The sequence below is a fragment of the Poecilia mexicana genome, unplaced genomic scaffold, assembly GCF_051168715.1.
Source record: "Poecilia mexicana isolate PSO_F unplaced genomic scaffold, ASM5116871v1 scaffold_11, whole genome shotgun sequence".
Lineage (NCBI taxonomy): Eukaryota > Metazoa > Chordata > Actinopteri > Cyprinodontiformes > Poeciliidae > Poecilia > Poecilia mexicana.
In genome coordinates this window covers 2663116-2677228 of record NW_028263380.1, presented here as the reverse complement: position 1 = coordinate 2677228, position 14113 = coordinate 2663116, and the positions used below count along the sequence as shown (strand labels likewise).

The window sequence follows — 14113 nt, the reverse complement described above, 5'->3', positions numbered from 1 at the left end:
TAGAAAACTGAACTAAGAATGACTTCTTCTACAACATCAGGAACCAAAATGGAGGCCGTGTAAAGACATCCCTGTGCATCAGATGACGACTTGCCTGGTGCAGTTAGGAAAATACTTTATGGAACACCATAAATATTTCTGCTGGGCATCGACTGAAAGCCCTGCAGTCAAAGTGGAAGACACTGAGCTTAGACATTCCAGTTGTCTCAAGCAGAAAACAGTGTGTTCCAGCTGAGGCCTTGAAATAGGTCATTTAGATGTGCCTCCAATTAACCTAAATGTGTTTCTTAACCTATTAAAGTTCCCAAAGCCATGACGCCTTCCTCTGGGCATTCTCTTTTTGTTTAAAGAAGCAGTAATCATTCTGTTTGTGAATTTCTGATATGGAAAACATCAATAAACAAATCTGTGACATTATTCTTCATTTTGGTGATGTTAACTAAGCTAAACACAGGAGAAGTTTGGTTTGATTATACCTGAAAGAGTGAGATAAAATGTGTCTGCATCTTTTTATTCAGAGTATGTAAACTTCTGGTTTCAGCTTTTTGTCCAAGTTCGTAAAGATAACTTCTGACAGTAACTTTAAGGCTGTGAACCACTTTTACAGCATTAGAATATAACCCAGTTTCAGAGAATAATAATGTTTTATGACAGCAATCTTGACCACACTGCTGTAGGATTTATGACCCCAGAAGGTATTCTAGATTTTCAATAAAGGGTCTGAATATCCACCTCTGTGACACACCCACCAAGGAGGACTCATGGAGGGTCAGAAGACAAATGCAGCGAATGAAAGCCGGGATTAGAAGTGCAGGTGGGAGGCTGCACAGCGTGTGTGGCTCTTAGCAGCCAAGAGGAAGGTCCTCCATGTCAACTGGTGTCTGATGTGTGCATACGTGGGCATGAATATGCATTTGTATATTTGCGTCTGCGTTGCAGTTACCTCAAAGGGGGAGCCGGTGGTGCTGTTGGCAGGTTAATCCAGCCCCGCGGCTAAGCATCAAACTTTCAGATCAGACGATCAATAATTCAGACTGCGGCTTGTCAAGATCTATCACAGAACACAGGCTGAGAGGCAAGCTGCGGCACGGCAACAGGCGCCAAGGTGATTTACAGCTTCATACAATTTGTACACATACAAAGAAAATATCAGACTACCTTCATAACTGTTTGCAAAAACATCACCCTGAGCCCCAGATGGGGATACGGAACCATAAACAGCCAGGAGACACACATATGCACAGCTGTATGGAAACACAAGAAGATGTGACTCCACCGCATTTCATGAAGACGACTTCAGTAAAAGTGTTTTAAAGAATCTGATGGGAAGTCTCAAACTCTTTTGTTTCCCAAACCTCCAAATCTAAAGTCGTTCCTAGCAACAGACATACTGCTGTGCTTAAGAACCACCGGCTAGTCCTTGAAGCGTTCACCACCATATTAATGTATCCGTGGCACGGCTCGAAATCCTCTGCAAATCACAGGAACATGGCAACAAACATGTCTGTTTAGTCTGCGTTGTGGGGGAGTGAGCTGGTAGGGGGTAAGAGAAATTGAGGGATATTTCTGTGTGTGGGTGTATAATGGCTATCAGAGGTGACTTTCAGTGGGATCAACTCAAAACACACAAGCACACAAACAGCCCCCACCGCCAGCACCCTGACGCAGTCACAGACACAGCGCATTAGCTCATAACTACAACCAGTGATCGCGCAGCAACAGCCAAATAACTGATCACCTGAAAGTGCTGACACTCAATCTAAGTGAGACCCACAGGCTCGCTAACCTGGACTTGTGTGTGTGAACTGAAAGCTTTACAGTGACCACTGCAATCTGCATAAGTAAACTAAAATGGTAGCACAACCAATCAGCTTTAGAAGTCTCCTGGCAGGTTCACTATGCAGAATGTCTGCATGGACTTCTTAATGCTTCTTCATGCTTGTGTAGCAGTGGAGAAGGATCTGCTGTGAAGGCCACTAAACCTTAAGGATGACTGATTGGCTTTTAGCTGGAGTAGAAACATGAGGTCTGTGTCAGAAACCTGTCCCATCTTCTGTAAATGTAAAACGTTTATGATGAGATTCACTTGTTCTCTTTCACAGCAAAAAAAAAAAACAAAACACTGAGATAAATCTTTCATTTTCACTTTCTAACCACCAGTTTAGAGAATAAATGTTAAATAACCCCACCAGTTCTGAAAAGCTGACCTGAATGTTACCCTGTTATGGTGTAGATGTTCTTTTTTCAAAGCCATATTTTCACTGTCTTATTCATACATTTATATATGTCACTGCTCCAAACTAGATATTTAGTTCACAAGGTATATAAACAATTAGCTTGTAAACTAAATATTTAACTGAGACTTAAACATTTAGTTTGGATCTACAAACTAGATTATAGCAGATATTACAGCTCGCCCCCAAGATCTTCATTTGAGCTGCTTCCTTCAAGGTGAAGGTGCTGCCTTCTGTTATTCTCAAGAAACAGAAACATTTTATATCATACAGTAAGTCATTAACTCATTAAACAACAAAAATGTACCATAAATTACTGAGATAAAACTTCTTTGTTGTTAATGTCACATATGTGTGTTTATGGAAATGCCTGTTGACAACGATACAAACCCTACAGGGACAAATCTATCTATCTATCTATCTATCTATCTATCTATCTATCTATCTATCTATCTATCTATCTATCTATCTATCTATCTATCTATCTATCTATCTATCTATCTATCTATATATCTATCTATCTATCTTGTCTCCAATGCTACAATCACCTATCACCATGGAGATAGACTGACTTCTGTTAGTTGCTCTTCTTTGTTGACGTCTCCTCCTCTTCCTGTCGAACTAGTTGAACTACATCATTGGTGACAATGATACAGGATGTGATCCTGTATGAATGTGGGTTGTTGTTATCCAGCCTGGTGTTCTATGTGTTATGTTGTTGTAAGGTGTTTTCAACTCTTCTTCTACGTGCCCTTTTTGAACTTTTGGTACATTGTACATACTGTATGTTATACATTAAACCCTTTTCAAATCTTTACTTGTGTGTTGCTTCAGGTCAGATCTGTTGTAGCTGATCTGAAGAAGCCTCTGACTGAAAAGGATGCCTTTAGGTTGTCCATCATGTTTTTATGATGTGAGCCATTTTTCTTTGCACTGTAAGCTGTAGAGGCTCCTGAACACAGCCAGGCTTTCCTATCAGCATGTTCAACACTGACTCTGATGCTGCTGCCCCAACAGACGGTGGCAGAAAACATTTCACTCTCCACTGCAGACTTATAGCAGATATGTATCATCTTACTGCAAACTCTGAGCGCACAGGTTTCCTCTAGAAGGTGAGGTGTAGCAGCAGATATGCACCACAGAAGTTTGACTTCTGCTGCATGTCCTCCTGTCTTCTATACCTTCTCCCCTCCCATCATTCTCCTACTACTTCCTGTCATCTTCTTCTTGTTTCCACCAGTAGTCACATCCAGCTGTTGTTCACGTGATGTAAAAAAAAAGTGTTTCCAATGCAGTTTTGTCAGATACATCTATTTTGATATGACTGAAAAACCACCTCATCCTAATATAATATCTATAATGTCGAAAAGCATGAGTTTCTTTTTAATTGGTGTCTTTCCAGTAAACAAATTCATGTCTGTAATTTCAATTTGCTCAATTTCTTGGTTAATGGAAACGCAGCTAGTGATGTCTCCAATCCAGTCCGCTGTTCATGTGAAAATAGAGAACCTTACACACCTTCACCAATGTGGGAGAGAACAATCAGCTTTTCATTTCCAGAAGGAACACTGCTTTCCCCTGTCCTGCCAAGATTAGAAAGGATCTTTGAGAGGATGTGTGTCGAGCCATGCAGCATCAGTGTGATGCTTAGTGTTAGACTGAATGGCAGGTAGATTGCATCTATCAAAAAGGAATCATTCCCTCCCAGGACCCCTCCCCTCTCCAACTCTCTTCTCTCAATTCTTTGTAAAGGAGGGCAATTCTCTGCAATACGGTGTCAGCTGCCGCCATCATGTCTGAGTGTTACCGTCAAGCTCTGGCCAGCATGAAACAGAAGAGATGATGTTGGGCTGCGTGATAGACATCTCATTCCACTTTCCTATGCTGTTGAGTGCTGCAGGTTGAGGGTTGGGGGGGAGCTGAGGGTCAGACACCTGGACACAACTTCAGTGATTCAGACAACTGCTCAGCTCCACACACCCAGAGGCAGGAGCTTCACTCCTCTTTTCACCTTAATTAATTTCCTGATGGGTCACTCTTCCCCTCTCCCTGCAGATTCAGTCTGTCTGCTCCTCTTTGTTCTGTGGAGAGGGCTTTAAAAAATCCTGGAATGAAATCATTACATATTGTTGCACGCTTAATAAAAACGGTCTGTGAAAAGTGCAAGCAGCACAACAAATAAAACCTCCAGTAGCAATGACCTCATTGAGGCTCCTCTGTGTTCGGACAGGAACAACAGTAAGATATCTGTGACCCTGCAGACTTAGAAATGAAAATAAAATTTATTTTTTAAAAAACGCAAAAAGACTCAACAACACAGTCAACACAGACATGAGAGTCAATTGATTTGCATAGATAAGTCAATATCAAAACCTAAAGTTCTCCAATCGTTTAATCAGATAAATGTGTGGATGTGTCATAACTTTCTCCAGCCGAACAGAAACAAAACTGAAGTTATTATCTTTGGACCTAAAGAGAAACAATCTAGAGTAAACACTCGGCCTCTGTTTTACAGATAGAAACTAGAGATCAGGCTAAAATCTGGGTGTAGTGATGAACTCTGACCTGAACTTTCAGACACATAAAGATGGTTACAAAGTCGGCCTTCTATCACCTGAAGAACATTTCCAGGATTAAGGGACTGATGTCTCAACAAGATCTAGAGAAACTTATCCATGATGTGTTTATCTTTAGTTGCATTGATTACAGGTCTGACTAAAAAAATCAATCTTCCAGCTGCAGCTGATCCAGAACGCTGCTGCTCTCAGGTCTTCTGGTTCTGCTCTGCATCAGAATCAGAACCAAACATGGACAAGCAGCTTTCAGCTTCTATGCACCACAAATCTGGAACAAACTTCTACAAATCTGAAAAACAGCCAAAACACCGAGTTCCTTTAAATCAAGACTAAAAATTAAGTAAGTAAAGTTTATTTATAAAGTGCTTTTAACAGTAATAAAATTACAAAGCGCTGTACAATAGAAAACCTTAAAGCCATACAAAACATAAAACCAACATAAGAAACACAATAAAATCAAGAGATAAAAGTCTGGGAAACTAAAAATGCTTTAGTTGCTTTTTAAAAACCTTCACAGAGTCAGCAAAACAGAGCTGCAAGGGCCAGCTGTTCCACAGCCTTGGGGCCACCGGCTGAAAGGCCCGGGCCCCTTTAGGTTTTAACTGTGTTTGTGGAATAACCAGAAAATTCAGACTTAGAGAACTAAGACCACGAGCAGCAGAATATTTAGTTACAAGCTAACAAAGATAATAAGGAGCCTGGCCATGTAATGCTCTAAATGTCAGCACAAGAACTTTGAAACAAATTCTAAAATCAACTGGGAGCCAGTGTTAGAATATAGAACAGGAGAGATATGACAGAATTTACTGGATTTGGTGAGAAGTCTGGCTGCTGCGTTCTGTACTGACTGCAAACATGAAATTGAGGATTTTTCCAGACAGTTAAAAAGAGTGTTACAGTAGTTCAGACCAGATGACACGAAGCAAGAATCATGTTCTCCAGGTCAGCTCTAGAGACCATTTGTCTAATCTTAGAAATGTTTCTTAAATGAAAGAAACAAGAACGAGAAACAGCCTTAATGTGAGAGTGGAAGCCTAATGATGAATCAAATCTAGATTTTCTACTAGCAGGCAGAAGGATGAATTAGTCCGGCTGATATCTTGATGAAAGTGACTGGGAGCAATAATCAGAGTTTCTGTCTTACTGGTGTTTAGAACCAGAACATTACTGGTTCTTAACACCAGTTTAGAGTTGCTTTGGAACCATAATAACTGAAACATTGATCGATGTATTTGATATCGTACAATGGCATTCGATAAAATATGTTTACTGGTTTTCTCAATTCTTGACTGTATGGTGTCTTTAGTGACTCTATTTTTGTGATGTAAAGCACTTTGAACTTTGTTGCTGAAATGTGCTTTACTAATAGACTTGACTGATTTTAGATTTTTTTTTCTTTGCAGCTTTTCTGCACCACACTTGTTCTTTTGTGGTTTTCCCATTGCCATGCACTTCTGTCCAACTCCGTTCAGCTCAAATGACAAAATCTAAAAACTCAAAGGAGGATGAAGGTACGGACCGAGGAGCGCTGAAAGATTTATTTGTATTGTCCTACAGGAATATTAACGAATGGGTCTTGGTGGTGGGCAGAAATTACTTATAATATACTGTTCTGGCTGAGTTGTGACAGCCTCAGGCCGGCCCGTAAATGCACGAAACCCAGATAGCCAGTCCAGCTCTGCTTCTTCCAGTGTGACAAACTCCATCTGTTACACTGCATTTGATTAGACCACAAAATCTAACGCATTTTTAGTTCCTATCAGCTGCTTTACTGTTATTAATTAGTCAGGAGAGTGAAGTCTCCCTTCTGTTTGCCAGTCGTCTGTCTATTAAGTTTGGCGGACCAACAAGCTGCCTCTCTCTACAGCCGGACTGCCGGTCCCGGCCCGGAGCGCTTTGAGCCCTGCCTGTGGCTCCGCTTTAATCACTTAGATCATAACGGGTTACTTTGGTGCTGAAGGGGTCTGGTCTGAGACCCCCGTCGTCCATGGCCTGGGTCTGACCTCGCCTGGCGTCTGCCGGACTGTCAGACTCTCTGTCTCAGACTCAACAGTGGACTCATTCTTTGCCTTCGTCCCTTAGCCTTGCAGCAGACCATGGGCCCTGGATGACCTGTATGGCCTGAGGATGTGCTGTGGGTTGAGGCCCCGTCTGAAAAGGCCCCGACTCTGGAGCAGAAACAGGTTGTGCTAGAGAACAGCTGCTGGATGCACCAGGACATGCCTGACTTCTGAAGCATCTGGGATCCCTCCAATCATTCCCGCCTGTTCATGTAATACCTCAGTGGTTTCTAACAGTGTCTACAAATAAAGTAAGGAGTTACACTCTTTTGTATGTTGCTGTTTTTATGAAATTAATGTAACCATAAAATGTTTTCTATGGTTCCAGAAGTTTTGTATTCATGTTCTGTACTCTTTCAGCCTCTTTTGAGGTGATGTTGCTGCTGTCTGTCCTGTTGTACAACAAGATGTTTGGTTAAATAAATTGAGTTGAAAGGTTTAATGAAGCAAGATATTTGAAGAAGAGGACGACAATGAGGAGTCATCTGTGGAGCTCTGCTGTTGAAGTCGTAGCAGGAGCAGACTCAGTAGGGGTTGGGGGGCCTCAGAAAACAGACTTTACTCAAGTTGTCATGAGGTGTGGTTTGTGGTGGTGAGAGAGAACGCTGATGACCCAGGTTGTGATGAAGATGATGAATTTAATGAAGAGTGTAGCTCAAAAACAGTCCAGATCTCAGGCAGCACAGCAGAGAGGAAACACAGAGGCTCAGCACCGATAGCAACTGAATTAAACAAAGACTGACACGACGAGCTAAAGCCGACACAGGACTAAACAGTTTAACTGAGCCGGGAGACGAACTATCATAGACAAGAACCCGACAAGAGACAAAGACAACAGGTGGGTTTAAATACACAGAGACTCACAGGACAGAAACTGAACACAGAAAACCTTTAAAAATAAATACACAGAAACATGGATCATGACATCAAGACCTCTAAAACTTCTCAGGTAACTAGAAGTGAGATGAGAATAGGCACCAGGAATGTTGTTCCAGGTATTATGAATGAAGCTGCGGTATGTTTGGGATGATTCAAAGAGTTCTGGCTGCAGTGTTTGGGGAACTGGAATCATGTGGTCAGGTTTCTGGATTTACCGAAGAGGAGAGACTCCCTAGGTGAGGTGATGGATGCTGGTCTGGAATGAAGGCAGGGAGAGATTGGCTCATCAGTGCTGAGAAAAGAGTCAGTGTGAAAGAGATTAAGAGGAAGAGAAATTTCTAACTGGTTGGTTTTCCATCTGCAAAGAGTGAAAGAGACAGCAGGATGGAGACAAATGAAAGACATTGCTGAATGGAGGGATTGGACCTGGATGAGGGCTAACAGAAACACGGATTCACAAATAATCGATTCATCCTGGTTAATTGATTCAGCCCTAAACTGATTATAATAAATCATTGTTAAAGCAGATCAACTACACACACATTTCCATACATTTTGTGTTCATTGTATTTCCATCTGCTTCCAACATCCGTGTATTTCTGTAAAGTTAAAGGAAAAACCTCCTTCTGCACACATTACAAAAGCATGGCTGGAGAAAAAGACGGCAGAGCCAGAACTCTGCTCTGAGGTCGGTTAAATAAGGAATTTTTAGAAAATGAATGTATGATGACCCCCAGGAACCTTCTGCAAGCTTAGAGGTGTGCCTTTAAAGACGGGGACAACTTAACACCTCGAGCAGTCTGTTCTGTTTTGTCCTCAATGCCAAAACATCTTTTGAACACTGAAGAACGAAAAATAAAGAAAGAAACAGCAATTCACGAAGAGGTGGATGTTTACAGCTCTCTCCTTTTTATCCAATTTAATGCAGGCCTGGAAGAAATTATGGAAGCTCTACGTTTGATTGTTAAGCTAAAGTTCAAACAGCAAAAGAAACACAATCTAGCAGATAGTTTTTGCAATCTGTTGCAGAGTCAATAAAGACCCCAGGACAACATGTTTCAGTTTGAATCATGTGGAACTGAGTAAACATGAGCTGCACTCACCTACAAACAACTAAAGTTGATTTAAGTTCCCATTTTGGCAGCTCAAAGAATCTTTCTCCTCATAGTGATGTGCAAATAAAATAAAGATCATCCACTGATTAGATTCCAATCACATCCAGAGGAAGATTCAAAGGAAAGAACCAGTTTCTGTACAACAAGGCAGAAACGCATACGGTTAAAAAATAAAAAAACGTAAAAAGAACACATGGAAATAAAGACTTGGTACAAAAAACTAAAATAACACAATAAATAAAAAGAAATAAATGAGTAAAAGTAAAATTCATATTATGTCATTTGTTGGAACTAAACTGAAAAATTAAAGGTCAATTAAATTATAAGAATGGAGGAAAATTTGTCCGTTCTGTAAATAATTCATGCATTTTAAACAGACTTATTTATTTAAGGGTCCGTTTATATATTTCTGCTTTTATTATATCAGTTTCGGTTCTATCTACTGATTGTAACAACACATTCTCACTCCCAACTCGTCACATATTGACGCTTGGGCAGGTACCCTCGGCGTCACATATTGACGCCAAGGGTTCTCTCATTGAATGCTGTACCGTTCCCTAAGCGTCCGATACTGACGACTTAGAAACGAATAAGATGACGTGTCTATTCTATTTTTTTTAAAACCTTTATTTACAATTTATGTGCTACTTTGAACAGGATATTAAGAATATTTACTACAAATTCGGTATTTAAAAATAACTCCGTAAAATATAAAACCGGAGGAGTTTTGTTGTGCTTGTTGTTAGCTTGATTTAAAAGCCTTAAAAAAATAAAAATAAAAAAATAAAAAACTATTTTTGAGTATGATATCAATGATTTACACCAAATAAATTTAAGAAAAATTAATTTAATTAAATTTAATTAAAAATTAAGATGTGTTTTCGTTTGTGATTGCATGCAAACTGTTCTGTAAACCTTTTAATATGTTTGATTGAAATAAAAATAAGGACGGATCCCACAAAAACCCAAGAAGAAGAATAAGCTGACGTCATCATATGCGACACTTACACTCCGGTGAGTAGAAACCTGCATCTGTCAAAATGTTTTTGTACTCTAAAACCAAAAATAACTCCAAAGTGTTACGTTATAAAATTACTGATGGTTTTTTTAGGACTTAATGGCAGTAGGACTGTGATGCGAATGGTTGAAGACACGTTTGTAACATTTTTTTTTGCCGGAAAATATACGGTGGAAGCTAGCTAAATTAGCCTCTTGGAGGCTAATTGTACCTGTACACTGTACCTGTGCTTAATACGTTTAATTAGCCGTGATAAAGTCACATAATAATGTTTATAGTCATGCTTGTTGTTGCCACTTTGTAATATTGGAGGGTTGCTAAAAACATCAGTGCCCCTAGGCTGTGATGATCTTTAAAGTTTTGAACCCTGTCTGAATACACTGATTGCAGCTAGGTCATTTACTTGAATTAAAAATGAACTTGCGTCAGTACAGGCAAATTTATTTTCTCCTGTCTGTTATTTATTGCTGTTGCAAGCCAGATGAAGTGAAGTAAAGAGCTGAAAACCTGATCTTTGAACAGACAGAGACCATAGCTGAGGAGCAGCCTGGGATGCTTACTGAGGAGCATCCAATGATGATACCAGAGAACCAGGAAGAGACTGTGATAGTGCTTGATTTAGTTCCTGTTTCTCATCCTGTTGTCCCATCCTCTCAGTCTTTTCAGAAGAAGAAAAGACCCAGAAGCATCTCTCCAACTGCCTCTCCTCCCACTCGTCATCTCTCCGTCCCCCCACCCCCGCCCGTAGATCAGCCACATCTGCATTCATGTCACCTGCTGACCATGCCGTCTCCTTAAGTCAGGGTGGCGTAAGTTTTGTTTTCTTTACATTCATCCATTTTCTTACACCCTTGTCCCTATTGTGGTCGGGAGGGTTGCTGGGGTACACCCAGGACAGGTTGCCAGTCTGTCACAGGGCAACACAGAAACAGACAGAACACACAACCATGCACACACACACACACACACACCTAGGGAGAATTTAGAGAAACCAATTAACCTGACAGTCATGTTTCTGGACTGTGGGAGGAAGCCGGAGAACCCGGAAAGAACCCACCATGCAGAGGGAGAACATGCAAACTCCATGCAGAAAGACCTCGGGCCAAGAATCGAACCCAGAAGAAAACTGAACTTGCGACTTAAGGAGTCCAGCCCTAAAATGTCAAAATTCTCACAGAAACAGAAAAACTATAGAGACTGTTTATAAGCAAAGACAACTTGTTTTGGGCTTAGTTTCCATTTATGTGGCCAGTGTAAAGTGGTTAAAGTTAATGTTAAACTAATTTGAGAAAATGTGTAAATCCATGTAAAGAAGAGTAAAGTTTAGAAGAATTATAAAATATGACAGTCACCACACTAGTTTTCAGTTTTCAAGTGTACACGCTTTGACTTCATTTCTTATTTTGTTTTTAAAATAGTTTTTTTCCTTTTCTTGTTATTTAGGTTGGTGGAAATGTAGTACCCAAAATCAATCCCTGGGCGTAGAACTAATGCGGTAAGTCTAAAAGTTTAACTAATCCATCCTGTGACAGTACATCCCCACCCCAGTCAAACATGCCAAGATACACTGAGAGACATTGCCACGTGTGGAGATGAGTAGATGGGGGGAGGGGTGATAAGGGAGGCAGTGGTCTGCAAAAAATAAGCATAGTTGTTTAGTTATAAACTTTGTGGCTTTAATTACTGACCTACCAGACTCCTTTTCTGTCTTTATATTTGTCTTTATTTTTTTATGAGGACAAAAACGGGCATTACAACATGAATCAGTAATACTTATAGCACATAAGTCACAACATCTTTGGGTGAAACAAATTCATACAAAAAGTCAGCATTTGCACAGAAACATAGAAATATAGAGATAGAACTCCAAATATCGAAATTAGGCCGTTTATCAGCAAAGGAATGCTGATTTTGATGTTTGGACTTTTTAAAAGTGATTCAACACTTATTTAACACTGTGCCTTTTATAATTAATATAAGCCACACATTTAATCTGAAACTGTCACTTTTTTTCACATAATCATACCAAAAGTAAAAGCATCTAAATTTGGGATTTTTATTTATGTTCAACTTTAAAGGTTTGTCCTGTGACCTAACTGACGAAGGTCCAAGAGGTCTCCAGAGCATCATCCTCAGAGAGCTGCAGCACCAACAGATGAAGCTGCAGGCAACAGAGTATTATCTACAGCAGGGGTGTCCAAAGTGGGTCCTGGAGGCCCGGCATCCTGCATGTCTTATTCTCTCCCTGGTGGTAGAAACAACCTTTTCAGCTTGTCAATGTTCTTCTTAGGCCATCTAACGAGCCATCATTTGATGCAGGTGTGTTAAACCAGGGAGAGATCTAAAACACGCAGGATGCCGGGCCTCCAGGACCCACTTTGGGCTCCCCTGCTGTAGATAATACTCTGTTGCCTGCAGCTTCATCTGTTGGTGCTGCAGCTCTCTGAGGATGATGCTCTGGAGACCTCTTGGACCTTCGTCAGTTAGGTCACAGGACAAACCTTTAAAGTTGAACATAAATAAAAATCCCAAATTTAGATGCTTTTACTTTTGGTATGATTATGTGTTACTTAAAAACATACTTTTTAATTTACCTCCCGATAACAGGTGGGAAACTCCTTTAGAGTGTCTTCATAGGATGACAGAGATTTCCAACGATGGTCCATCAACAAAGATCCTCTTTTCCTCTTCCAGTCTCTTTACCATCATGATGTCATCGATTGCCCTTGTTCTTGTGTGAAGACTGAGAGTCTGAAATGCATTTATGAAAAGGACAAATCAACTCAGTAAAAGTTTACATTTGTAAGATGAGGTCAACACCTGGAGTATCTAGTCACATTATCTGTCAGGTATGATGACAGTATAAAACATATTAGTGTATGTTTACTTACCACTGTGTGATTGTTGCCATGGCAATGTTGTGTCACCGGACAGGATCTCTTCCAAAGACAGAACTTCTGTGTCTGTATCAGTCTTCAAGTGACCAACATCTTCTAAAGCTAAGATGTTTTCTCCTTTCTGATCTAACGATGAGCCTTGGCACAAGCTTTGTCCATCTGTATCTGCACAAACATACACAAACAACATCAACTGTGTCAAAGATGTTTATGCAGTATGTACCAGCAAGGTTATACAATGCCTGGTCAGTGTTCCTTACCTTACATTCATGGGCTTTGCCATGGAAAATTGAGAGAAATGGCTTCATTTTAAGCAGGTGTTGGAGCTCAGGACAGCTTTTTGTTAGTTTTCAAGATATGGCCAGTACTTACATGTTACATCCATGGAAAAAAAAGTGATTGTCTGTTGGCCAGCCTTTGTTGAAACAACAAAGCTTATGCAAATATCTCATACTATCTCGAAGAGCACTAAGCAGTACTCCATGTCTACACACCGCTAGCTCCAAGCCTCCTCATCCAGTTTGCTGCTGGATCTGTGAGAGATCTCCCTGGCTGCCCACCACAAAATCTAGAATGCATACAATTCAGTCAGGCAAGCTGTTATTACAGGCTAAAAGGTTACTGTTATTATACATTTACAATCTGCAGTCTTACATTTTTGGTTGATTTGTGTATGCAGTCCACAAATGTTCCTACGTTTTCATCCTTGGCAATGAAAAGGTCCTGAAATATAGCCTGTTCCTCCAATCTGAAAACAAAGCAATAAAATACACTTCATGAGGTGTTACTGTCCAAAGGTAGTGAACATCACTAACATATACAAAGAATTGTTATATTTTACACATTTTACAATACCTTGCTGCATTCTTTAAATGGTAATACTTGCAATTTCCATCCACTGAAACTGAAAGCACATCTGGGGTACAAGCTTGACACTTGAAGGGATCCTTCCTTAACATCTTATCCAACTCATATTATGGCTTCCCGCTCAAAAATCATTTCAGGAAGCTGTCAGCCGAGATCTTAACTGTGATTTAAAATGAGAGATAAAAAAGAAAACATAAAATAGGACATAGGTGTCCAAATACCAGGCATCAAGAATAGGTTAGGTGTCTTTCAAGTTTTAGGTGTTTCTCTGGCACAAAATGCCTCACTCAATTAATTTTGATGTTACCAGGACTTCATATGATCTGAATGCAGAATGAATGAGGTGGCACCTCAGCCATTTGATTCAAGTGTGTTTAACCAGTTACACCAAAATGTTGAATAGCATAACCACTCAAGAATAGAGTCAGACGGCCCTTCTGGGATATGTATGTCAAAGTACTCACACA

At 40.2% G+C, this 14113-nt stretch overlaps 1 pseudogene across 1 annotated transcript; it reads right to left on the bottom strand.

The window, feature by feature from the left end:
• Positions 1-12115: 12115 nt before the first annotated feature.
• Positions 12116-13874, bottom strand: LOC148156352 (uncharacterized; annotated as a pseudogene). The gene is made up of 6 exons (XR_015764570.1): positions 13868-13874; positions 13635-13806; positions 13434-13527; positions 12774-13347; positions 12477-12633; positions 12116-12383 (listed from the first exon to the last, which is right to left on the bottom strand). The product of XR_015764570.1 is annotated as an uncharacterized LOC148156352 (transcript).
• Between the last annotated feature and the right edge of the window lie 239 nt (positions 13875-14113).